Here is a 25,150-nt window from a genome sequence, read left to right on the forward strand (position 1 = left end):
CTCAAGCTTTTGCCTGGAGCTGAACATATGTCACTTTCCCTCACATTTTACCAGCCTAAGAGGATCACATTGCCCCACCTCACTCTGAGAGGAACCACCCTCTCGTGTGCTCTGAGGGAGAGAAACCTGGGCTTATATAAATAGCCCTAAGGACTATCACAGCATGGCCACCATGTTGAGGAGGGGTTAGTTGAGGCAGCATGAGATGGTCTTTCACCAAAGGGAACATTATCCATGACACCTGAGAATCCTCTTACATTTTAGCTTGTCACTTCTTTGGGCAATATTTATGACTAGTCAGCATTAGATTAGAAACCCTGCTATATACTCATGACACCTGCTGCTGCTTTATCTCACTCATCATATTTGCAACTATTTATTCTCTTCTGCTTAAGATTTTAAATAAATTCCATAAAGGCAGAGAATAAATCTGTATTAGTCATTGCTGTAGTCAACCATCCTCCCCCCGACCCTGATACTTCCTGATTTAAATCTACTCAATAAATATTATTAAACCAGAAAATATGTATTAAGCGAGGAAGAATAAACAAAAGAATTTATACCTTGCACCTACTGGCTTTTTGAGCCAGTTTCACAGAAGTACTTCATATGATTAAACAGAACCATGCTTTCATTTTCAGTTAGTAAGTCTATACTGTAGCACAATTTTTGAGGCCAACAGAAGCTTCTCTCCTTTCTGCCACCACCGTTTATGTGTGTGCTCAGTCGTGTCCGACCCTCTGTGACCCCACGAACCACCACCGCTTAGGGCATCTTAAATAGGAGACCAGGTTTTTATCCAAAAAGAGATTTAAGGAGTAAGAATGCAAGTATCTGGATGAATTGCCCCATCAACATGAATTATGATCTAAGTAATTACTTTCCTGATAATTCCTGATAAGGATAGAGACTTAGAAAACAAAGAGAATAACCTTTTAAAAGGGCAGGGGAGATGAATGAATGGGGAAAAAATGGAAGTAAAAAGAAGAGTCTGGAGGTGAGGTTTTTGTTTGTTTGTTTTTGCTTTTATCTGTTGTTGGAAGTGAGAATTGTTGTTGCTGTATAGTCTCTTAGGTCATGTCCAACTCTTTGTGACCCCATGGACTACAGCGCGCAGGCCTCCCTGATCCCCACCAACTCCCGGAGTTTGCCCAAGTTCATGTCCATTGAATTGGTGATGCCATCCAACCATCTCATGCCTCTGTCATCCTCTTCTCCCTCTGCCTTCAATATTTCCAAGTATCAGGGTCTTTTCCAGTGAGTCAGATCTTTGCATCAGGTGGCCAAAGTATTGGAGCTTCAGCTTCTGCATCAGCCCTTCCAGTGAGTATTCAGGGTTGATTTCCTTTAGGATTGACTGGTTTGATTGCCTTGCAGTCAAAGGGACTCTCGAGAATCTTCTCCAGCACCAGTTTGGAGGCATCAATTCTTGGCACTCTGCCTTCTTTATGTCCAACTTTTACATTTGTACTTGGCTACTGGAAAGACCATAGGCCTTTGTCAGCAAAGTGATATCTATGCTTTTTAATACCCTGTCCATGTGTCATAGATTTCCTTCCAAGAAGTAATCATCTTTAATTTCATGACTGTGTCACTATCTGCAGTGATTTTAGAGCCCAAGAAAATCTCTTACTGCTTCCACTTTTTCCCCTTCTATTTGCCATGAAGTGATGGGACCAGATGCCATGATCTATATATATTTTTTTAATATTGAGTTTTAAGCCGGCTGACTTTACTCTTTCACCCTCATCAAGAGGCTCTTTAGTTTCTCTTCACTTTCTGCCATTAGAGTGGTATCATCTGCATATCTGATGTTACTGATATTTCTTCTGTCAGTCTTGATTCCAGCTTGTAACTCATCCAGCCCAGCATTTCTTATGATGTACTCTGCATATAAGTTAAACAGGGTGACAGTATACAGCCTTGTAATACTCCTTTCTCAATTTTGAATAGTCAGTTGTTCCATATAAGGTCCTAACTGTTGTTTTGTGACCCGCATACAGGTGTCTCAAGAGGCAGGCAAGGTGGTCTGGTATTCCCATGTTTTGCAGAGTTTTCCACAGTTTGTTGTTATCCACACAATCAAAGGCTTTGGCATAGTCAATGAAACAGAAGTAGATGTTTTTCTGGAATTCTCTTGCTTTCTCTGTGATCCAGTAAATGTTGTCAATTTGATCTCTGGTTCCTCTGCCTTTTCTAAGCTCAGCTAGTATATCTGGAATTTCTTGATTCAGGTACTGCTGAAGCCTAGCTTGAAGAATTTTGAGCATAACTTTACTAGCATGGGAAGTGTGTATAGCTGTCCAGTAGTTTGAACATAGTACTGCCTTTCTTGGGAAATGGGATGAAGATTGGCCTTTTCCAGTCCTATGGCTACTGCTGGGTTTTCCAGATTTACTCATATTTAGCAAAGCATTTTAACAGCAATTTTTTTTTTTTTTTTTTTTTAGGATTTTTAATCGCTCAGCTTGGATTCCATCACCTCCATTAGCTTTATTGGCAGCAATGCTTCCTAAGGCCCGCTTGTCTTCACACTCCAGGATATCTGCTCTAGGTGAGTGATCCCACCATTGTGGTTATCCAGATCATTAAGACCTTTTCTATAGGGTTCTTCTGTGTATTCTTGCCATCTTTAATTTATCCCTTCTGCTTCTGTTAGGTCTTTACCATTTCTGTCCTGTATTGTGCCCATCTTTGCATCAAATGTTCCTTTGATATCTCCAGTTTTCATGAAGAGATGTCTAGTCTTTCCCTTTATGTTGTTTTCCTCTATTTCTTTGCACTGTCCATTGAAGAAGGCCTTTTTGTCTCTCCTTGCTATTCTCTGGAACTCTACATTTAGTTGGGTATACCTTTCCCCCTTGCTTCTTGCTTCTCTTCTTTCCTCAGCTACTTGTAAAGCCTCTTCAGACAACCTCTTTGCCTTCTTGCATTTCTTATTCTTTGAGATGATTTGGTCACCGCCTCCTGTACAATGTTACGAACCTCTGTCCATAGTTCTTCAGGCACTCTGTCTGTCAGATCTAATCCCTTGAATCCACTGTGTAATCATAGGGGATTTGATGTAGGTTGTACCTGAGTGGCCTAGTGGTTCTCCCCACTTTCTTTACTTTAAGCCTGAATTTTGCTATACGGAGCTGATGAAGCTGGGCCATAGTCAGCTCTAGATCTTGTTTTTGCGTACTGCATGGAGCTTCTCAATTCTTAGTTGCAAAGAATGTAATCAATCAATCTGATTTCAATATTGACCTTTTGGTAGTGTCCAGATTTAAAGTGGTCTCTTGTGTTATTCCAGGTATCTCTTGACTTCCTACTTTTGCATTCCAATCATCTATGATGAAAAGGGCATCTTTTTTTGGTGTTAGTTCTAGAAGGTCTTATAAGTCTTCATAGAACCATTCAACTTCAGCTTCTTTGGCATTACTGGTTGGGGTATAGACTTGAATTACTGTGATGCTGAATAGTTTGCCTTGGAAATGAACCAAGATCATTCTGTTGTTTTTGAGATTGCATCCAAGTTAATGCATTTCAGACTCTTGTTGACTTTGAGGGCTACTCCATTTCTTCTAAGGGATTCTTGCCCACAGTAGTAGATAGAATGGTCATCTGAATTAAACTTACACATTCCCGTCCATTGAGTTCACTGATTCTTAAGATGTTGATGTTCATTCTTGCCATCGCTTGCTTGACCATGTCCAATTTATCTTGATTCATGGATGTAACATTCCAAGTTCCTATGCAATATTGTTCTTTACAGCATCCAAATTTACATTCATCACCAGACACATGCACAACCGAGTGTCATTTCCATTTTGGCCCAGTGGCTTCCTTCTTTCTGGAGCTATTAGTATTTGTTCTCTGCTCTTCCACAGGAGCATACTGGATACCTTTCAACCTGGGGGGCTCATCTTTTGGTGGAGGTGAGACTACTAATTTGAAATTTAAATGTTGACATTAAGTCTCAGCTTTTATTTACTTATTCAACCAAGGATCTTCTGTTACATCTCAATTATGCATTCCATGCCCATAGTGATCTGAATACCTTTGTGGGAACCGTGGGAAATGCATATACATAATGACCAAGATGAACTTGATGCAAAGACATGAAAGTTATATGTCCGACCATCTTTAAGTAGCATCATTGCCTGTTGCTGCCCCCCATTAGTCCTCATCACCATCATAAACTGCACAGAGAAAGGTTCAGATTTAGAGTATATTCACCTGGGAAAGAAAGGTTAATAGATTTTGAAGCACAAGCATCATACACTGTCCTTTTTGTTTGATCTAGAAAGCAATGCATTCTCTGTCATGTACTACATGGGTTACTAGGTCATGTGCAAATTTGGGGTAATTACTAATATTTAAACTCACATTTTTGTGATAATTTAAAATCACAGCACCTTCATTTTTCATCAGAATGAGTCACTTTAGAAATCTAGTAGTATTAAGTCAAAGTGATACATTGTTAATAACAAAGAGAAAAGCCTTTCTAGTGTGAAAGCCTTTTCTTTAAACTAGTTGTACCTAAAGAATAATGTAGGAAGCTTTTAGTTTTCTTAAAGCAGTCAGGCATCATAAATTATGCTTCATGTCTGACCTCAAATAGAGCAGGATTATCTCTAAAGAGAAGCAAAATAAAAGTTAAAAAGCTCAGATTACACAGAATACTGCAGAAAGTCCCTAGGTGGGAAATAGTCACTGATAGTGCTGCCTGAAGTGAACTGAAGTGAAGTTGCTCAGTTGTGTTCAATTCTTTGTGACTCCATGAACTGTAGCCTACTGGGCTCCTCTGTCCATGGGATTTTCCAGGCAAGAGTACTGGATTGGGTTGCCATTTCCTTCTCTCCTCTTTTCCTCTCAGGGTTCATATTGTCTTTAGGGACCACACTAATTTGTTTAAAAAAGTCAATTATATCACTTTGGGGACTTCTATTTTGTTCTGTTTTCCTTAATCAACACAGTTACTTGAAACAAAAGGAAGCCTTTATCTATAAACATAATTAGGAACATAAGATTACCTTGAAAAAGGAAAACTGTAGCTTTTTGGTGTGGAACTCTAAAGCAAATGTAATCCAAAGAGATTTTTCTAGGGAAAGGCAAGGCATCTTTAGAAAAATGTCTACTCCTTTGTATCCTGGATATTAAATTCTCAGATGTTAAGCCCATATTTCCATTATGTATTGTTTGATGAGTGAAGGAGTAGAAACATTTCTCTATACTGCTACTGTGAGGAAAGCTGAGTGCCGAAAAATTGATGCTTTTGAACTGTGGTGTTGGAGAAGACTCTTGAGAGTCCCTTGAACTGCAAGGAAATCCAACCAGTCCATCCTAAAGGAGATCAGTCCTGGGTGTTCATTGGAAGGACTGATGCTGAAGCTGAAACTCCAATACTTTGGCCACCTCATGTGAAGAGTTGACTCATTGGAAAAGACCCTGATGCTGGGAGGGATAGGGGATGACAAGAGGATGAGATGGCTGGATGGCATCGCCGACTCGATGGGCATGAGTTTGAGTAAACTACTGGGAGTTGGTGATGGACAGGGAGGCCTGGCGTGCTGCGATTCATGGGGTTGCAAAGAGTCAGACACGACTGAGCGACTGAACTGAACTGAACTGATACTGCGACTGTATAGTGCAAGGAACTCTCTACTCAGTACTCTGTGGTGACCTAAATGGGGAGAAAATCCAAAGAAGAGTTGACATATGTATAGGCACAGCCGATTCACTTTGCTGTACAACAGAAACTAACGCATTTTAAAGCAACTATACTCCAATAAAAATTAGTAAACAACTATGAAACATTATTAAGTTTCCTCCTCTATAAAGAATGTAATCCCTAATTTATGGAGTCCTGTATAGGTTAATTTTACATTAATTATACCTTATCTATACCTCAAGAGTGCATAGTGGCTAAAAAGAACATACTGGAAATATATTAATAGGTCTCAAGAAAAAAATATGGAAATGATCAAGCACCCTATTCGTTTTTGAATTTACTGCAAGTCAGGATAAAAGTAAAATAGGAAAAAAATACACAGACTAATTAACAGAAAAAGGAGGAAGTAGGGTAAACAGTAGGCTAAATTCTCAAAAGATATAGATGTTTTCCTATTATCAGAGTCTACATTTCCACATAACAAACTCAATAATATAATGGACAAAATAAATAAAGCAAAATTGGGAGAAGTTTTTTTATGACTTTCTTATTGATAAAAGCCAAGGGCACCATTTAAACAGCTCTCCAAAGGTCACACGGTATGTGATATAACTGGCTGGTGATTTAACTTAACTCACACTTGAGGTATGGCAACACAAGCTTCACTTAACTTTGATAAAGAGTTCTGTTCTTGGTTTGATTTTGACAGGAGCTAAATAGAAGATAATTTTTGCTCTTTAGTTTCTTTCCTTCCTTTAGTGAGAGCAGATTTGGCCATATAGCTTAAAAATTTGGAAAACAGGTTAAAGTTATATGAATTATCAAAGTGTACCATTAAGTTTTTGAACACCTTAGTATATTTTTTTGGCTTCCCTGGTGGATCAGATAGTAGAGAATGTGCCTGCAATGCAGGAAGACACCTGGGTTAGATCCCTGGGTCAGAAAGATCCCCTGGAAAAAAGAATGGCTACCCACTCCAGCATTCTTGCCTGGAGAATTCCATGGACGGAGGAGCCTGGTGGGCTACAGTCCATGGGGTCACAAAGAATTGAACATGCTTGAGTGACTAACACTAACATATTTTTCATCGTATAACTTATTTGCCTTCTACTCAACCAGGATCATTCATTTGACTTTGGGAAAATTAGAAGAATTGAAACAAATGAAAAGAGAAATAGAGTCAGAAGTAAGAGTTTGATATACAAGAGAGAATTCTTGAGTCATGGGACTACATAGTCTGAGTCCATGATTTAGGGAAAGAGAATATGATTTTGTATTTTTGTTTGCATCACCTGTTTCTATATTAAGAGCCAGGTCTTGGCAGCTGCACTGTAAACTTTCACGTGGCAGAAGTAGAGAGTACATAGGAGAATTCTGCTGCCTGTCAGAGGTAGAATTTTGGTTAAGTCCTTGTCACATAGTATAGGAGGATAAGGTCCCTACTTCAGCTCTGGGGATCATAAGACCTAGGAGGGACAGGCTATCAATAGTATCCACAAACCCAAAGGCAATAGGTGTTTAGCAAGCTTAATGGAAAGCTGAAAGCAGGGGGACTTTTGCCATGCTCTCTTTGGCATCCAGGGACCAACTACCTGAGATACTTAAATCCGCACCAACAGCTTGTGCACGGAGTGCAAGTGATCTAGAGGTTCCCCTGTGACCCCCTAAACCTAGAAGGAAGCTGGGATTCCAGGTAGAGAATGTGCTAGGGGCAAGAGAAGTCATCCTGGGTGTGAAGGTTTTACTGCCCAAGGAGCCTAACAAGAATCAGACCCAGGGAGTACAGGTGACAAGAGGTGATGGCCGAAGTCCTGAAAGCAGAGGCTAAAGCTCAGTTATGTGAGCCTGAGGGATTTTCAGCCGTGGAGGCTGGAGGACGCACAGACAGACCACATAATGACCGGCCAGCAGACAGAGCAGCACAAAATCAGAGACTCCCCTTTCGTCTGCCTGTATTGTTAACTTCCCACCGCTTCTCCAGGAAGTGCAGAAATCATCTCGGGAAGAGGGGAAAGGGGGAAACAGCGCTGGTCCTGAGCTGAACCTTGACTTGACAAAAATTGTACCAAATTTAAGCTATTTTAACCCCAAAGAGATGCCATTAACTGGCAATATTAAATGTCTTTGTTTTCCACTGTGGTGAGGCTCATGAGGAAAAGCTAGTTATCACCTGTGGAAAACATAAGTGTCCATTTTCATACAACATCTGGGCTTTGTGGATAAAATATTTTCTCAGAACTCAAGGCGATCTCAATTCTGGTGCTGTTCTGTGCGGATACACACAGGCTACCTGGAGGCAGCCTACGGTCCTGCTCTAGGAGAAAGTTTAGATCGGGTCAGGCTCTTAGATAAACATTTGAGGGAAAAGCCATGCTCACACCAGAGATGCTTTTGGCTTAAAGCTGCTTCACACTGGGATGACAGTCCCCCACACTGGTAGCTGAAAAGCTTTAGCAGTGCTTCTATGAAATGTTTGATTTACAGCACGTGGATTCGCAGTGTGTCTGCTAGGAGGAGTTAGCGATGAAATGTACCCCCAGGAAAGACAGTGAGTGCACTTGCTGGATAGAGTGATTTGGAACTGACCAGATGAGTTTTGCAGAAAGTTTAGCACAGACAGTAATTTGAGTTTTTGACATAATTAAAGTTGAGCTATTTTTTTTCTGTCTGTCAGTTTAGTTGCTCAGCTGTATCTGACTCTCTGAGACCCCATGGTCTGAAGCTTCCCTGTCCATCACCAACTCCCAGAGCTTGCTCAAACTCATGTCCATTGAGTCAGTGATACCAGCCAAAATCTCATCCTTTGTCATCCCTTTCTTCTCCTGCTTTCAATCTTTCCCAGCCTCAGGGTCTTTTCTAATGAGTCAGTACCTTGCATCAGGTGGCCAAAGTATTCACGCTTCAGCATCAGTCCTTCCAATGAATATTCAAGACTAATTTCCTTTAGGATTGATGGGTTTTTTCTCCTTGCAGTCCAAGGGACTCGAGTCTTCTCCAACACCACAGTTCAAAAGCATCAACTCTTTGGCACTCAGCTTTCTTTATGGTCCAACTCTCACATCCATACTTGACTACTGGAAAAACCATAGCTTTGACTATATGGACCTTTGTCAGTAAAATAATGTCTCTGCTTTTTAATATGCTTTCCAGGTTTGTCATAGTTTTTCTTCCAAGGAGCAAGCGTCTTTTAATTTCATGGCTGCAGTCACCATCTGCAGTGATTTTGGAGCCCAAGAAAATAAAGTCTGCCACTGTTTCCATTGTTTCCCCATCTGTTTGCCATGAAGTGATGGGACTGATGCTGTGATCTTCGTTTTTTGAATGTTGAGTTTCAAACATTTTCACTCTGCTCTTTCATTTTCATCAAGAGGCTCTTTAGTTCCTCTTTGCTTTCTGCCATACGAGTGGTGTCACCTGCATATCTGAGGCTGTTGATATTTCTCCCGGCAATCTTGATTCCAGCTTGTGCTTCATTCATTCCAGCATTTTGCATGATGTACTTTGCATATAAGTGAAATTAGCAGGGTGACAATATACAGCCTTGACATACTCCTTTTCCATTTTTGAACCAGGATGTTGTTCCATGTCCAGCTCTAACTGTTGCTTCTTGACCTGCATACAGATTTCTCAGGAGACAGGTATGGTTGTTTGGTATTCCCATCTCTTCAAGAATTTTCCAGGTTAGTTGTGATCCACACAGTCAAAAGCTTTAGCATAGTCAATGATGCACAAGTAGATGTTTTCCTGGAATTCTCTTGCTTTTTTTATGATCCAATGGATGTTGGCAAGTCTATCTCTCGTTCTTCTGCCTTTTCTAAATCCAGCTTGAACATCTGGAAGTTTTCAGTTCATGTACTGTTAAAGCCTAGCTTGGAGAATTTTGAGCATTACTTTGCTAGTGTGTGAGATGAGTGCAATTGTGAAGTAGTTTGAACATTCTTTGGCATTCCTGTCTGTAGCTGTATACCAAGTTGAACTGCCTCTGGGGAATCCTCCTGGTTCATGATAGTGAAATTCTGTCACTGGCATAAAGGAGAATACTCATCTTTCCACTGTCCTGTTGTAAAAGGGCATATTCCAGCCTCATGAAAAATACCAGTTTATTTATTATATATGAGATAAAGAGAAGATGGGTTTCTCGTGATTTAATGGAATAATGTTTTAAGAAGTACCTTTCAAACTATGCTCCCTCCCCAGTCTCCTGCAGAAAACAATGTTAGTTGAATCTAAATACTTTCTATCAAGTAACACCTTTGGAGTTGGACACACTTTGCTATACACCTGAAACTAACACAACATTGTAAATCAAACATACTCCAATAAAATTTTTTTAAAAATTCAATCCTGATAATGATATTGGTCAAGTTACTTCTGATGCAAATGCAGCTGAATAATAGGGCTAATGTTCCTAAATGTATACTTCACTGGATTTATGTGACGATCAAGTGAGAAAGTATACAAAACTCCAAAGTGTCTGGCACATAGTAGAAATTCAATAAATGTTAGTTCCACCCCTCTCATTATAATTTAGGGTTCTTAACATAATTCTGGCCAAAATTCTGAGAACAGATCTGAAATCATTTGAGGTTCTGCCCAACAACATTTCACTGCTGAATTTCAAAAGCATTCTGCTAAAGGAATTCTGATTTTAAAATTTCTCCTCCACTTGTTATTAAACATTTTTGAGCACAAAGAAAGGGCCAGGAGCAGCTACATAGATGTTCCTGTTTCCTTAAAAAAAAAAAATTCCAGAAGAAAGCTTTTGTTTTTGTCTTTCATTCAAGGGGAGGAAAGGAATTGGATTTTTAAAATCTTTCTGTTTGCCTTCTAAAGTATAGTTTTTAATTGAGAAGTTTGAAGTAAATGACAATAAGATACAAAATTATTCAAATAATGGTTCCAAAACAGCATTTCTTTTAAACTGGTATGAATTCCTAATTGCACAAACACATTTCTACACCAATTATTATACCTAAACTTAAACCACTAAGATGTTTAGGCTCTGATCTGTAGATTGGGAAATAAATAATTTTTTTTTCAAAATCTCCTTCTGAGATCATCTTTCCTTTTGTTGACTAAGTGAACATCAGTATTTTTTTCCCCATAAATATTCAACTTAATGGCTTCACTACCTTGACCATGCTAGCTGTAATATCGGGAAATTAATTTAACCCTTTGGGATACTTCTGTATTCCTCTATATAAAAGAATATGCCAGATTAGATGGACGTCCATGTTTCTCCTGCATTTGAGATACTGTGAGTCTATGTAGACCTTATCTGTGTGTAGAAAGAAGTGGTCTGAGTTGGTAACTGACTTAGATTAAAAAGGACACGGGCTAAAGTGCTCCGTCTTCTCTAACTTTGGCTGTCAGAGGAGTGTTTGCCAGACTCATTCTGGTTTAAGAGCCTGCTGTGCGTCTAGCATTTGCCAGACTCTAGGAATCCATAGCCAACAACATCCGCCCTCATGGGCTTTGATGTTTAGTCGACAGAGGCAGATATAAAGTTAATGTATAACCTATAGTATATATAGGATTTAGTTTGAACAGAGAGAGAGAATAATAGCTGTAGTATCACTAGCAAATAACTGAAATTGGACTTTCTGCATGTCAAGAAATGTTTCTTTTAGCCAATTCCCTCTTTCCAGAGCTGTTAATAATATTTTCAGGTCAGAACTGAGTCCAGTGATCAGAGGGGGGGTATATTTGCGGTTTCTGCTCAGTATGCTGCTGTGGAACGGGTCACGCTCAGTTTCTAACGATCATCAACTGGAAACCAACTTCATTAACCACCGAGTAATTACTAACACTCTCATGAATAATGGTCAAGGTAATTTTAGAAACAGCCATTTAGCTGACACATCAAAGGTGACCAAACATGTCTCACAAAATAATGACTCTGACCAGTGAAAAATTAAACCACATCCTCTCATCAATTTGTTTTCAGATCAGTTAATGGAGTCTCCTACAGAAAAGGTTTTATTTTTACTTTTCTGGCTTCATTTATATGACCTTGATTGGGACAGAGGGGAGGATTTCAGATAGAATATTGGCAATGATGCTGTCAGTGGTTCTCAAACTTGTTATTCTAGTGACCTTGTGGATGCTTACTATGATCCCCCATCACCTTCACCTGACAAGAACTTAGGTGTGATGTCTGTGACTTTGGAAGTATCTTTTCTTTGCTTGATTCAACTCTAGGAAATAATCATGTTCTCACCTAAGAAATAGTCTTGAGATACTGGAACCTGGCAGAAAAGAAGGATGATGAGAAAAAAAGGAATGTCAGAGACCAAGACAAATAAGAGAGAGGAGGTCAACAGACAAGGTCAAGGGGTAAAAGCTTGGAGCAGGTAGTAGCATTGCTAGTGTGGACTCTATTTGTAAAACAAAGGAAAGCTCCTGATACAAATTTCAGTTATAAAGTCTTCAACTATATTATGTAAATGCAATTCATTGCTATAAACAAAACCATTTTTTCCTCTTTGACAACAGACTGATAGTACTAATACCATTTTATCTTTTTATTCTCTTATCTAGTTTAATTCCATAGCTCACCTTTAGAACCCTGAAACAGTGACTTGCAAATACCTCCACTTCCCTTGCCCGCTTCCTTCTCAACTATGGTCACCTGGGAAAACCTCAATTCTAGACTAATCAAACTTATCTGCCTACTCCATGCCTGCAAGACAACCGTGCTGTGACATTTTATATTCACAACCACAAATTCCAAAATAGCAATCCATGATATTCTGCAGTTCTACTTTAATTCTTGAATATATTAGGTTTCATGCTCTCAAACACCTCTCTCCTCAATATTTCCTCATTTTCCTCTTTTACTGTTAGCTAATGATCTTGCCTAATATATCATTAACCAACACCAAGAAAAGGAAATGTTCTTATTTTCTACCAAAATTAAAATCTGTTTGAATCTGAATCCATGTTTTCTCTTTCATTCTTTTACAATGGATAGTGTCCCAGTTTCTATCAAAGGCCAACCCCTCTACCTATGGTTCGAAGCTCATCACCATTTCTTTCTCAATGACTTTGTTCCTAAAAGTTTTACCACTCCTGCATAGTCAATTTCTTGCTTGATTTTGGATCAAAAAGATACATATTAAAAACTTAAAAAATCTTTCATCTTAAAAGTCATCCTTTTAGAAGGCTAGAAGCATTGAAACTATGGTAACAATGAGCATACCTAGGGCCAGATGAGAGTTTCTAAATACCATCCTTCAATCAAAAGGACCAGGACCCTGTGGAGAGCTGGCTGATTCCAGGACTGAATTAGTGAAAATACATGATGAGCTTCTTGTGGTGCCAGAAAAGAAGGAAATGTACACACATACAGGTACACACATACATAGTCAGAAAAGAATTGTTAAAAAGGAAAGAAAAATAAGAAAAATAAGGATTGGGACAAATATACAGGAGGCAACCCAAAAAAGCCTTCAATGGCGGAAGTTAAAACAACCTGAGCAACAGAATAAATGATAGCAGTGGACTACAAAGATACAAATAAAAGCAAAAAATACAATAAATATCCAAGAGCTCATAGTGATATAAATTACTGAGGTGCCTAAATAAATGGGGGAAGAAGCAATGTCAATTTCCTTGAGAAGAAGTCCAAGTAATAAATACAGGATGGGCAAGGAAAATAAAAAGTGCCACTGGAATGCCTCAGTAATACCTGCCACAAGCAAGATTCACCAATGGAGTTAAAATTTATGAGCTGAAGTTTGAGAAACAGGATCCTTTCATAGACACAAAGTATCTTCCCCCAAACATTTACTAATTACAAAGGGAAAAATAGTCACATTACAGAGGTAAGCCATGGAAGACTCCACCTTAACCTCGTGATTATGCTCAGATAACCAGAGATACAGTTTAACATAATGTATTCTCTGATTTGAAGCACTCAGAGGGCATATGGCCTCTGTGGGATCCTTTTCAATAATACATACACTCAATCTAATCAGGAGAAAATATCAGACAAGCCCAAAGGGAGGGACATTCTACAAAATGCATCCTGGACTCCTAAAATATGTCAAGGTCATGAAAGGCAAGGGAAGACTGGGGGCCTGTCACAGACTGGAGGATACCAAGGGGGCATGACAGCTAGATGCAAAGTGGGATCCTTGATTCGATGCTGGAAAAGACAAAGGCATTTATCAGAACACTCCATATGTCCTGTACTTCAGTTAATAGTATTGCACCAAGGGTAAGTTTTTGGTTTTGATAAATGCTCTCTAGTTCTATTACAGGTGGCACTAGTGGTAAAGAACCTGTCTTGCAATGCTGGGGGCATAAAAGATGTGAGTTTGATCCCTGGGTTGGGAAGATCCCCTGAAGGCGGGCATGGCAACCCACTCCAATATGCTTCTCTGGAGAATCCCATGGACAGAGGAACCTGGCAGGCTACAGTCCGTAGTGTCACAAAGAGTCAGATACAACTGAAGTGACTTAACATGCATGAACTCTAGTTCTATCAGATATTAACATATTAGGGGGAGATGGGTGAAGGGTATATGGGAACTCTGTCTTATTTCTGTAATTCTTCAGAAAGTCTAAAATTATCTCAAAATAAATTAAAAAGCCACTCTTGACCTAATATCTCATTCCAGCTATCATAGAGCAGAGCTCCTTGAAAGAGTGGCCAGTGGCTCCTGACTCTCTCTTCTCACCTTCAGCCAGACTTTGGGTGAACCCAGTGTCCATTCAGTTCCATATAGGCAAAACTAGTGGTTCCTTCTTTACCCTCATCTACCTCCATCTCTCAATTGCAAGTAGTTAACAAAGCTGATGACATGCTCTTCCTTGAAACATTATCATCTCTTGGCATCTATGTCATCACGCACTCCTGGTTTCCTATGTCATTTATTCTGTGCTCCTCAGTCTCTTCTGATTCACTCTCTTCCTCTGAAAATGCAGCAGCTTCCAAAATGTAGTCCTTGGCTGTCATCTTTTCTCTGCACTTCCCTCCTCATTGTTTATCCACTTTCACAGTTTGCAAAGCTTTAAACAAGCTTACTGCTCTGCCCTTTCCTCTGTATGAAGGTGACAATCTTTGATTGCCTTTGGATCTTGGTTTTCTTCTTCAGTAGTGAGGGTCAGGTAAAGACAGAGGCGGCATGTGAATTTTGTAGCTGTGTCTCTAGAATCTTCTACAATCTCCTTTTCAGTAAAAGGGGAGGCAAGATCTGATCCATTCAGTATTTTCTAGGGTGACCATCATATACCACTGGAAGAATTTAATACCATTCCCGGCCCAAACCAATCCTATTATTGCTTCCTATTACTTTCTAATTCAAAGAAACATTTTCTTTCCTAATATCTTTCAGAGACCACACATAATAAAAGCTCAAGCTAGTAAGATTCATATACAAATGAATTTCTATTTCAAAGATGAGATTATTTCTATTTTATTCCTCCAAATGATGATTCACGAGTATAACACAGGCTGGACTGTATTGATTCCTTGGCATATTTTGCTTAGGAGATATGGCGATATGTTAATATCTTCTGATTCCATAAGAAAGAGGAAATATCACCTGGTTAGCATCATGGGCTTTTGAGGGTTTACAGCAAATGTCACAGAACAATAATGCTGAATCCAAGAAATGTTAGGAGACTGTAACATTCTCAAAAAGAAATTCATGGTTTTTCACTGACCTAAATGTCTATCAGTTTGCTTGTACTGATGTGTGTAGAGAAAGTGTGGGAAGCAGGGGTGTAGAAAGAGAATGGAAAGCAATTAACTAAGGCCCCATACTTTAGCCCAGTCAATACTGATGGAATTAGACTGCAAGCACAGTGAAAGGAAAGAGGAAAAGAGGCTACAGATACACTGGACTTTATATTCTTACCACTGGAGATCAAATTCCCAAAATGATTTCCGCCTCTCCCTGATTCTTAGTTTTTGAAATACACTTTCAGGAGAATGTAACAGGACAGTTGGCAAACAAATAGTATACTACTGGGGTTTAAGTACAGTTTTTAAACAGCTGCCTCTGTGTATAACAAATGTCAGTGTTAGGCTCCAGCTGTTCCAAATAGGTTTGTTCCTAAGCTACTGACTGAACAAATGTAAAGTATAATTGTTTTGTAATGTTCCAGACTTTAAAAATAATTTCTCTATTTATAGTTGAATGGTCTTGTAAATATTTTTATATATCTAAAATGTTACAGTAAAACATAGCTTAGAATACTTCATAGTATTCAATTAGTTTGTGTATATTAGACACTTCCATCAAAAAGCAGAATTTCCCTGGTGATTCAGACAATAAAGAATCTGTCTGCAATGCAGGAGATCTGGGTTCAATCCCTGGGTTGGGAAGATCTGGAGAAGGGGGTGGCAACTCACTCCAGTATTCTTGCCTGGAGAGTTCCATGGACAGAGAAGCCTGGTGGGCTACAGTCCATGGGGTCACAAAGATAGACACGGCTCAGTGACTTTTACATCACATCAAAAGCAATAGAATGCCCTCTTTCCACTTGAACTATTAATATATCAAAATCAAAGATTTTAGCAAAGACAAAAGTTGGTCATATTCTAACAATTTATGGTACCCTTGCAGTTCAGGCATTTCTCTAATATCATTTGCAGTGTGTAACCAGTTCTTACTTGGGTTCTCTTTAAAATGGAAAATATCTCTTTATTCACATTAATTCTAAAATGAACCATATTATGTGTCCAAATGAAAATATGAAACAAAATCTTGATATTCACATACAATAGTTCTATGACTTGCCAGTGATTCCTTTATATTCAGATATTCTGTGTGCTGGTTCATCTCACTTGTCCAACAGAAAAGGAAAGGCTTTTGTGCACTTCACATTCAGAAACCTCAGTGCTCTACATATCCAATCTCTGATGCTGAGAACGCACCTCTGGGTGTTTTTGAAATGAGTTGCCACTTTCTCTTCACTCACTTCTCTGTCTGAAATGCTCTACTCGCTATTGCCTTCCCCGTCTCCATCTCCACTTTCTCAAACGAAAACACTTCTCTAAAGCCTAGTTTAAATATTTCCTGCTCATTGATGACTTAAGTTCTCAAGCCACAAAGAGTTCCTCTATTCCACCATTATTAGAATAAGGCTGCAAATGTCTTGAGGGTGAGGTATGGACTGATTGTATCCCCATCAAACTCACATGCTGAAGCCTAATCCCCAAATGCGATGGTATTTGGAGGTGAGGCTTTTGGGAGGTGAGTCGCTCACGAGGGCAGAGCCCTCATAAATGAGTGCCTTTGATAAGAAGAAACACCAGAGACCTTGTCTCTACTCTCTCCGCAACGTGAGGACACAAGGAGAAAACTAACACTGAAAACCAGGAAGCAGGTTCTCATCAGACACCAGATCTTCAGCACCTTGCTATTTGGATTTCCAAGCTTCCATAACTGTGAGATATTAATGAATGTTTTCTAAACCACCCAACAAGGCTACATTTGTTATCACAGCCTCAACTGCCTAAGACAGGATAGAATCATATTTACTTCTGTTGCATCTCCCAACAGGTTCCATAAATAAAGACACACTAGTGAGATAGGACACACACGCATGCACACACACACGTATATATATATATATATATATATATCCTGGATAACTTGAGATTTTGCTCAGGTCCATCTGAGTACTGACCTTGTTCGAGGACATAGCATTGCTGTTAATGAATAAAATTTAGTTTCTCAATGAATTCTCAGAAGTTTTCATAACTCTAGGTGGACAGTATCTGTATGGAGAGTATTGCCAATAACTGCTTGTCATGTTTGGGACCTAAGGAACCATGGTGGGACACTAAGTACCAAAATAAGGGGCAAAACCACACCAGTGTGCCCTTCTCTTCTTGTTCCGCCTGTTAACTTCTACTAAGCTCTGTATTCTTGGCTCAATAAATCCAAGACATTGCATGTGTGTGAGATTAACAATGTCACTGGCACCTTGATCCATATACTATTCTTTATTGGTACTATTCTTTCATTTTACATATAACAACAGAACTCTGATCAGAAATAAAGAATATAAGAAATCAGAAAGCAACAAATTGGTATCTCTATGCGCTGTTATTTTTCTGAGAATCCTTGTTCAAAATAGAACATTAAAAATAGTTGAAGAATAGAGAGCAGTTTTAAATGTTGCTGTTTATTTCTAATGTGTCATTAGAATATACAGTATCTGTCACTAACACAGAATCAAATAATCAAATTTCATGGCAGAATTCCTGAGACTAATGTTTGTGTCATTTCATTTTGTAGTTGTTTTGCGGGTAAGTGAAAGCCAATTTTACCAATTATATTACCATCATTTAGCACACTGCACATAAACAACTTTATCAGTGTCATCAAGTAAAGTAGTTAGCATTGATGGGTACACACCAAGGTAGGGAATCAGCTATAATAATAAATTATACACATATACAATATTATATAGTATTTATATGTATATCTTCAAGATATACTGTCTCCAAAGAATTCATTATAATTCAAAAATGGAGAAAACAATAAATAAGTTGATGTTTGTCAAAGAATAGAAACTTAGGCTGTGCTGGAAATTGTCTCAGGCATTGAAAGAATATCACTGTAAGGTCTGACTGATAGAAACTAGCTGTGTTGCTGAAATGTATCTGATGCTATCCCACCACTCATCTTGCTTCTTCTATAGATTTGATCCATTGCCTATGTTTACAGGAAAGGGCTATAGTTTTATCAGGGAGAAGAGAATGACATTCTAGAATTTTCATCATTTCTATCCCTTCTAATGAAAGGAAGTCAGCTCTCCTTTCTAAGTGTTTGAGATTATTTTCAAGTCAGACAGCTTCCAGCTTCCATTTAAAGAGCAAGTGACTCAAGCTATTTTCAAGGCAGGCATTGGAACAATTCTGCATACACAATATGTGTCATAGTGAGTGGAATTCAGTCCCAAACCTCTGGAGGCAATTAAGTTGATGAAATATTTCAGTATTTCCTCTCCCCCTTTAAAAAAAGAAAGTGATAAGGCCTAATAGAAGAGTTTTAAGTCACTGCCTAGAGAGGGAGAAAAACTGACTCCTCCATGATTTGCTTGATGTGTTGTTTACAGCTTTAAAGGAATCTACCTATGCAACTCTTGGCCATCAAATTATATTTATCTTAATCTAGAGATACTCAAAAAGGCTTCTGGAAAGTACTCGGCTTTAAAATGCACTTGAAATCTTGATTATCTCAACTCCAATCCTTAGTTTAAAAGCTAAGAAAGGTACGTTTCAGGAAGAGAAGTAGGGCAGCTAAAAGTTCCCACTTGACTGTAGTGTCACTGGCTGACTGCCTGTTCCCTGCGTCTGGCAGCTCTTTGGAGCTGAGTCTCTGAGGGTTCTTCCAGGACACTGATCCATGGTTAGTCTCTCAAAATGCAGTTTCCTTGACCAATGCAAATGTAATCTAATTCCATCCTGGGATCCTAAGGGCCTACCTGCAGTTCTTCTCTACCAATAACTGCTTTGGGTTTGTTTTTGCAGGTTCTCTTTTTTTCTTTTGTGTTTCCCACCTAGAGAAGTCCCTTTAGCATTTGTCCTAAAGCTGGTTTGGTACTGGGATTGACACATGTTGTGGAAGTGAAAGTGTTACTCACTCAGTCATGTCTGACTCTTCGGGACCCCCTGGACTGTAGCCCGCTAGGCTCCTCTGTCCATGGGATTCTCCAGGCAAGGATACTGGAGTGGGTTGCCATGCTCTTCTCCCTGGGATCTTCCTGACCCAGGGATCGAACTGGGTCTCCTACATGGCAGGCAGATTCTTTATACCACTACCGCCACCTGCACTACTATATGTAAAATAGATAACAATACCTACTGTGCTGCTAGGGAATCCTACTCATTACTCGGTAACATAATGAGTAGAATCTAAGAGAAAGAATCTAAAAACTGGTGGATATATGTATACGTGTAACAGATTCACTCTGCTCTACACCTGAAACTAATACAACATTGTAAAACAACACACCCCAATAAAAATTAAAACAAAAAACTGTTAACCTCCATAAGGCCTCATTTGATAGACTCTAATGTGAGCTTTGGGCTTCCTAGGTGGCTCCATGGTAAAGAATCCACCCGCCAACTGCCAGTGCAGGGGACACAAGTTCGATCCCTGGGTCGGGAAGATTCCCTGGAGAAGGAAATGGCAAGCCTCTCCAGTATTCTTGTCTGAAGAATTCCATGGGCAGAGGAGCCTGGTGGGCTACCATCCATGGGGTCACAAAGGGTTGGACGTGACTTTGCTTAACAACCACCTTCAGCTGGCTCTCCCTCTGAGGAAAATACATCTGTTCCTTGGAAAGCAAGGATGGGTTTTACCTTAACAAACACTGGGGACAGGCTAAACAAAGGCAGTAACCATTCTTCTCACTCTCTGGTCCGGACTACCTGGCTTGTTTTTACCTTCGAGATTTCTGGGCAAGGGTTAGACACTAGTGCCTACTAACAGGAGAACTCACAGCTCAACTTCTACAAGGGGCCAGCGGAAGGCCCTTCTTGTCTTCAGGGGTACCACACCCCTTCCCCTGCGGGACAGGGGCTTTCCTCTTCCCTGGAGCTCTCCACTAATAGCTCCTCCTCCTTCTCTTCTCAAATCCCATAATCTCATGCCCCCGTCCACTTAATGTGGACTTGGAGTTTTGTACTAGTTTCATAGATTCTATTTATAGGTTTGTACTGTTTCAGAATTCAGCATCTTTTCTGTTTTGGCTCATCAGTCAGAATTTCTAATTTAATATTCTATCATATAGTATTTATTTAAACCATCTAAAACTAGTCAATGTTAATATTTTCTCCTGGAGAATTTTGATTAAACATCAAATTGGGTCACAGATTGGTAAAGTATGTTTTCTTCTGAAGTTATGTCTAATAAACATCAGTTTTCTTATTACAATGAAGAGCTCATTAAACCTGTGGGCAATTAGTATTGAAATTAAGTACATAATGAGTTATTACTAATAAATAGTTTATGATGTGCTTGTAACGATATTAATTATTTGGTTAGGTAGTGAAAGAATTAGTTGTATAACAGCATGTATAGTTTCCCAAGGAAAATGGAATACCAATTGTGATTAAGATGACAAAACATCTACCACGTTTCTTAATTTTTGAAACAGTTGGTATGCATGGTGTACACCATTTAAATTCTATTAAAGCCATAAACATGAGGCAACATATCTAGTAAAAAGAAATATTCCTTTGACTTCACAGTGGTATTTTGATTATTTTTATTATTATTTAATATTCACCAAGCAACCATGCTGAGCAAAGTTCTAATTTAATGTTTATCAAGTGCTGTTAAGTGCTGAGATAAAGGGGACCAATCTAGGATTATTGTATTTTGAAATTCAGGCTATCTATTCATCAAAATGTTCGGTGAACACACATTTCTTTTCTTAATTCTTCTTTTAAAAGTTTGATTATTATGAGTATCATGTTTTTACAGTCACCTTTTTATTTAGTCAAATAAGAACCTGAGTAAATGTTACATTATATTGATGACCATAAACTTATGATAAACAAAGCCAGAGTGGGGGACCTGTTAAACTTGATTTGGGGCCTATAAAGACCCTTTTGAGGTCATCCAATCGTTTCTCCTGTCTTGCATTTTAGATACACAGTGTTGTTATTTCACTGAGGATTTTAAGACTGAGAAGTTTCTTTATCTAATATAAACATAGTCTGTGTCTTGTCTGGCTTTTTATTTTCTATTAGGCAGTTATGAAGGTCTTCAAACAGAACTTGGAATCAGACCCGAATTTGTATGTCTGCTCTCCCTGTTTGTTACCAGTTGATCAAAAAACCTATTCAAGAGTCTATTTTCTTGTTTAAGTGAGGTTAAAACTATCAAACTTTCAGAAACCTGAAATAATTTATATGAAAACTATAAAATCATATACTAATGTTAAGTATCTTAATTTTTTCCCACTTGCCTGCTACCATACCTTCTCTTCCTTGAGCCTGAAAGATAACAGGAGGGCTTCCCTGGTGGCTCAGTGGTAAACAATCTGCCTGCCAATGCCAGAGACGTGGGTTCAATCCCTGATCCGGGAAGATCCCGCATGCCATGGAGCAGCTAAGCCCCCATACCGTAACTACTGAGCCTGTGCGCTAAAGCCTGGCTTGGAGCTACTGAGCCCACGTGCCACAACTACTGACGCCTGCTCCCCGTAGAGCTCATGGTCTGCAACGAGAAACCGCTGGGCAAGGAGGCGCCAGCTCACCGCAACTGGACAGGGGCCCTCAGTTGCTGCAACTAGGGAAAAGCTGGTGCAACAAAGAAAGCCCAGTACCCCCCAAAATAAAATCACATAAAAAAGATAACACGGAATTTTAGAGTATTCTGACTGTTAAATCCCAGCAGTTTTGTTTAACTGGAAATGAATGGTGCTGCTATAACATGCGATTTAAATTATGAAAATAAGACTATCAAAGATAATACATTTTTTGAAAGGATCCCATTTTCCTTTTACCTTCTATTTACATTGCAGTGTTTATCTGTTTTCCTAATTTTTTAAAATTCATGGTCACTTTTATCTAAAATTTAATTTTTAAATGCATTTTCTTAATTCCAGATGATAAATTGCTACATATATAATTGTCTCCTTTCTAGATAATCAAGGTACTCAGTCATTATGGTTACATCATTTAAAAAAGAAATCATACATAGCATGAACTATTTACTACAAGCAAGCTTAAAGATATAATGAAAAGCAAATGTTAAACTGTCCATCGATGAAATGCAGCAGTAGCCTGATCACATAATGGTCCTATCCAGATGCAACTTGAAAGATGTGAACACAAGTCTCTGATGGACGTCTCCAAGGAGACGGATGCCAGTGTTAGGAAAACGACTTAAACAACTGCTAACTGGGGTCTCCCCAGTGTGTGTCACAGATGGGGTTGGCAGAAAATACTGGTGGGTGTTTAAAAAACATGGCCCAATCTTTCCCTAATTGAGGAGGCTTCTAATTGGGTAATAATTGTTTTTCACAGTTGAATGTCACAGTATTCAAGACATTTGCCAATGTATTAACATCAGCTCTAACGCTAAGCAAAACACATACTTTCTCTCAAATGCATCTTTCTATACACACTTTTCTTAAATATATTTTATAATATTGGTTAGAATTATAGATGTTTATGTTAAATGAATACTTACTATGTGCCATACACTGGGCTAGCCCTTTATATTAATTAACCCACTCAGCAACTTATATATGGTTCCCTTCTCTTTTTACTTGTGAAAATGAGGAAACTGGAGCTTTGAGAAGTTAAATCAATCGCTTATGTTACTTCCTATCTTACCTATCTCATGTGTCTGACTGAAATATTCAATACGTTAACCTCTAAGGTAACTGCCTGCCATGCTAAAGTGCCGTATAGTCCTCTGGAGAGGATTTTTAAAAGTCAGACATGTTTTTAAATCATCATTAGCAAAAGTAAACATACTTTAGAAATACAGTTCAAACCAAGGTGTTTAAGGTGTGTGTCTGTAAAAGTGGAAATACCTCTAGGAAGAACAAGGTAAAATTTATTGAGTTTTAAATACTTTCTAAAACATTATGCCATTTTCTCTTCATGAAAACACTGTGGAGTATGTGCTTATCCCAGTTTCACAGACATGTAACTGAGGCTTAAAGAAGCAGTGTAAAACACATGCTATCGCATAGCTAGTACACACCTAAGCTAGGATTAAAACTTAGGTCAGCTTGACTGTAATACTTTTGTTCTCAAGCACTATAGTGAACTATTTTCCTTAGAAGAAAGGAAATTGGATCATTACAGATATGCGAAAATGATCAGTGATGACAAAGAAGAAAAAGCTTTCTAAGTAAGTGCTAGCATATTTAATTAAAGAAAACAATTTTCAAAGAAAAAAGCAAATTACAAAATTAGTTGATTTAGGCCTATGAGTATTAATTTCTTAATTTGAATTTTTAATTGCCTATCTGTATATCAAAATGACTGGAGTTGTGCTCTCTGAAGAAGTTGCCTTGTCATAGGAAATCTGTCTGAAATTTAATTCATAAAACTTTTAAGTATTTGCACAAATTAATTAAATTGGTTTCTTGATAGTCTAGTATATCCTGCTATGCTTTCTGACTACATCATTAATTTGCTCAGAAATCAAATATAAAACCCACATCCTTCTGCTATGGAAGACACTGAGAATATTTAATGCATAAATATGTTAAAACCTTGGTGTTTAAATAACAAATTTAAGGTTGACTAGAATATGGCTTGAAAAACTTAATTTGCCATTTTCTTTCTTTAATCACTATTAAGTATAGTTATTAAACCTGAATATATGAAAACATAATTAAAATTGTTCTTGTTGGATATTGACAAGATGTTTTAAAATAACAAATAAGTTACCTAGATTTAATTCATGTTATAAAATATGATCCTCTGTGGAGAATTTATTCCATATAATTTAATTAATTTGTATATATGCAAAAGGAAGGCCTTAAAAGTGAATGCAAACATACATGCATTCTTGAATAAATAAAAGACTGAATGAAAACAGTATTTTGAGGCTGACCAGAATAAAGACAGTGGGACAGATATTTGCCTCACTAATGGCTTTGACCCAGAGTATTTAACTGAGAAAAGTGATATGATTATTCTGAATCACAATTGTCTCATCATTGAACAAGAGGAGCAGTAAACTACGTACACGAAGTTTCTCACTTGTACTATGCATTATGAATATAGAATATATGCATATGACCCTTGCTTAACTATGCATCCCAAGTGAAGTTAATTTCATGGAAAAGTCTGATAGAAATTAGCTAAAAGAATGCATGTATAAGAACCTCGATGTGACAAACGAAGAAATAACATTTGTTACAGAAGAGCAATATTATAAAACACAAGCAGAAATAAAAGAAGAACAATTGACTATAAAATATTAAATATTTTGAAAATTAAAAAATGCTCATTGAATAAATAAGAACTAAAGATGGATAAATCTAGTTTAACTGAGCTAATGAGAAGATAAATGTATTAGAATATAGCACAGGAGAATTAATTCAGAATGCAGCAGAAGAGACACAATCATTAAAATTGCACTAAAAAGAAGTTAAGAGAAACAATTAACAGTATGAGCATATTTTCAAAAGCAAAACTGAGTTTTCAATGGAGAAAATGGAAGCAATGGCAGAGAAATAATACTTGAAAAACAGAATTTTCCAAATGGATATGTTTTCAAATAGAAAAATTTTAACACATTACATGGATGCTACATATAACAATGATCTCTGATAAAACATCCTTTTTTCTTTCTTTTTATAAGATGGAAAGCAAAAATTATTTGCAAAGGGAAATAATCAGACCAAGAACAGATTTTTCTTCACATACTAGAAGAAAACTGAATAGTATCTTTATAATGCTAAGTAAGCTTAGACATTTTTGTGCAGCTAAACTGTCATTGGAACAAAGGTAAAATAAAGACATCTCAAAAAATAACTAAGGTAGTCATC

The 25,150-nt window shown here is 38.1% G+C and overlaps 1 protein-coding gene and 1 long non-coding RNA gene across 4 annotated transcripts in view; one reads left to right on the forward strand and one right to left on the reverse strand.

The window, feature by feature from the left end:
• LOC139039612 (uncharacterized) overlaps positions 1-3,308 on the forward strand; it is a 46,215-nt gene extending 42,907 nt beyond the window's left edge. Inside the window, exon 3 of the long non-coding RNA XR_011492944.1 lies at positions 2,451-3,308. This is a non-coding gene — a long non-coding RNA (uncharacterized lncRNA). The remainder of the gene's footprint in view (positions 1-2,450) is intronic.
• The window catches only part of NKAIN2 (sodium/potassium transporting ATPase interacting 2), a 1,117,882-nt gene that overhangs the window by 273,752 nt on the left and 818,980 nt on the right, over positions 1-25,150 (reverse strand). The gene's annotated exons all lie outside the window — the stretch shown is intronic.

The sequence above is a fragment of the Odocoileus virginianus genome, chromosome 19 (genome assembly GCF_023699985.2).
Source record: "Odocoileus virginianus isolate 20LAN1187 ecotype Illinois chromosome 19, Ovbor_1.2, whole genome shotgun sequence".
Lineage (NCBI taxonomy): Eukaryota > Metazoa > Chordata > Mammalia > Artiodactyla > Cervidae > Odocoileus > Odocoileus virginianus.